This window comes from Citrus clementina, unplaced genomic scaffold, assembly GCF_000493195.1.
Source record: "Citrus clementina cultivar Clemenules unplaced genomic scaffold, Citrus_clementina_v1.0 scaffold_5, whole genome shotgun sequence".
NCBI classification, from domain to species: domain Eukaryota; kingdom Viridiplantae; phylum Streptophyta; class Magnoliopsida; order Sapindales; family Rutaceae; genus Citrus; species Citrus x clementina.
In genome coordinates this window covers 16,741,421-16,744,177 of record NW_006262201.1, presented here as the reverse complement: position 1 = coordinate 16,744,177, position 2,757 = coordinate 16,741,421, and the positions used below count along the sequence as shown (strand labels likewise).

The following is a 2,757-nucleotide window of genomic DNA, read 5'->3' as shown; positions in this document are numbered from 1 at the left end:
AAAATGTTAGTGGCATCTTGGGGTCTTTCTTTCTTTATTTTTTAAATTATATTTATCCATTAATTGTTGTCGACAAAAAATTAAAAGTTAAAGAAATCTGGCTTAACTGTGTGTTGTCATATGCTTTATTATATGCCACGGTTTACGTGTCATGATTTTATTGATTAATGCTGCTAATTTAATTAATAAAATTTGTCGTGTACAATAACATAAGTGATAATGTGAACTTAATTACCACTTAAAAGGATATAATTTTAATATATGTTGTTTATCACTATTTTCTCAATTAACTGTAAAATCATATGCAGATGTGCTAGCGAAAGAAAAAAGCCAAGCCATAGGGAATAAAATGACGTGTCAATGCCTCTGCCTTTATAAATAGTAATACAATACGATCGCCCCCTCAGTCTATGCATCTTGCGGTTCCCAACCTAACCGACGGTAATGTAGCTGTTGCTCCGTCTCTTCTGTGTTGAATAGAAAATGGACAGTCTCGTGGGGTTCAGATTCAAGCCTACTAATGAAGAAATCATTAGTCTACTGAAGAAGAAGAGGCTTGACCCTGGTTTTTCTGTCTATACCATCAAAGAAATTGATTTCTATAGCTTCGATCCTTAGGACCTGCCTCGTGTGACAAGTGACCATACGATGTCGTTTAAGTTAGTTTAGTAAAATTGATTCAGAACTAATGGTTGACTACTTGACTGAATTGTTTTGATGCAGGGCATTCTGAGATTCAGGGTGAGGAAGAAGTATGGTACTATTATTGTGAGCATTATTACAAGTACGCCAAGAGTAAACGGGCGCATAGAAGAACAAAGTCAGGGTACTGGAAAGTCACTGGCACAGGTTCTGACATTAAGCGCAAAAACAGTACTGAGGTAATTGGTACAAAAAAGATTTGGCCTTTTGGCCCCGTCGTTCTGCTCCCAAGAAAGCTAAGACTGAGTGGGTTATGCACGAGATATCTATTGAAGATGACCCTCTTTATTAGGTATGAGTTTCGTTTTGAGGTTCATTTCTGGCTTATGTCCTGCTTTGTGTTGAATTGCATATGTATATTGATAATATAGCGGGCCACATGGGAAGCAACTTATGCTATTAATTTGAGCAGAGGGACTTTGTTGTGTGTCGCCTAGAAAGAAAACAGGATATCAAGCTTGCTGCTTCAACTAGTGTTGAAGATCAATCAAGCGAAGATTTGACCTCTTATTCTACCATCACTCGTGATGTTGGAGGACATATTTTTTCGGAATTTGTTCATCCGCCTGATCAACTTTTGGTTTCTAATAGAAATCATGTTGCAGAAAATACTCTTTTGGTCTCTCAAGTACCAGCAAGTGACAATTCAATATCTAGAATCAGAAATCGTGCTGCAGAGCATACTGGTTTGGATACTGAAGTACTGGCAACTAACCATTTGATTTCTCATTCTGGAAATCGTGTTGCAGGAGATACTTCCCTAGGATCCTTACAACCACTAAATCAAAATTTGGTTTCTAATGAAAATCATGTTGCAGAAAATGCTCTTTTGGTCTATCCAGTTCCACCAAGTGACCATTTGATTTCTTGTTCTAGAAATCATGTTGCAAAAAATACTTCCCCAGAATGGCAGCTAGTATGGAATGACATTTTGGAGTCACCAATACTACCAAATCAGCTTTGGTGTTCTTATTCTACTAACAATGTAGAAAGTTCTTTCGAGGCAGAACCTCGACTGCCTGCAAAATTCAATCCACATGGTGGCTATAATTGGCTGAATTATGGCTCTCTCTCGCCATGCAGTCACCAATTTATCCAGCACTAGGATCGTCATATTCATTAGGCCCTAGTTATGGTTGTGATTTATTGAATTCTCAATTCGGCATGGAGCAGGTAGATTTTTCACCTAATCAATTCTCGGAGGGCTTAATACTCTCCTGAAGAAACTGGACAAACCACTTGGAACTTCAACTCATCGAAGTCAGATGGAGGAGTTTTTGTGGAGGATAAGAAGTGATAAGGACACTGAAACCTTTAATGCTTGGGTAAATGAACTCCTTATATATGTGAGAATTAACACTACTTCAGTTGTCTATGTTAACAACAATCAAATCCTCTTGAGGATATTATAGTATTATTAGTGTTGTAATATTGCTTCACTCATGGTCTCATGGTTTTATTGTATTCCAAACTTCATACTATTTGAGAATGGTTATTTAGACCACTTGGATGCTCAAGTTGCTCTATCATGTTATGTAATATCTATGTGAAACCACACCCATCCATAAGACTGCAGAGACACTTGATCAGCTTCTGTTAAATGGGAATGCTTATACAAAACAAGACTGCAGAGACACTTGATTGATCTAATGGAGGACCATCAATAAGATGACTCTTAAGGCCAGCAAGAGGAGATGCTGAGCGTGCTATTAATCTATGTGACCTATTTGACACCCTCCAAAGAGGTCAAAAACAAAGCCCAGCATCAACAAATTTTTGGGCCTCGTTAGAGAGAATGGGGTGAAATCCAATGATCCCCTTAATTAAAAATGTTCACTTGTTTAAAAAAAAAATCTCAATTTGTAAATAATTAATGCCACAAAAATAGATATTAGAAGTAGCAAGTAATTATCAAGGGAATATTATCGCACACTTTTTTTTTAAAAAAAAAAAGTGGTCCCATTGCATTGTTACTTGCTGCTCATGACTCGGGTGATCTAACTCATGACAAGTGGAGGCTCAAGCACTAACTGGAGAAAATATTTTTAAAAATTA

General features: G+C 37.1%; 1 pseudogene; it reads left to right on the top strand.

The window, feature by feature from the left end:
• The first annotated feature begins 470 nt into the window (after positions 1–470).
• Positions 471–1,939, top strand: LOC112098375 (annotated as a pseudogene).
• The last annotated feature ends 818 nt before the right edge of the window (positions 1,940–2,757 follow it).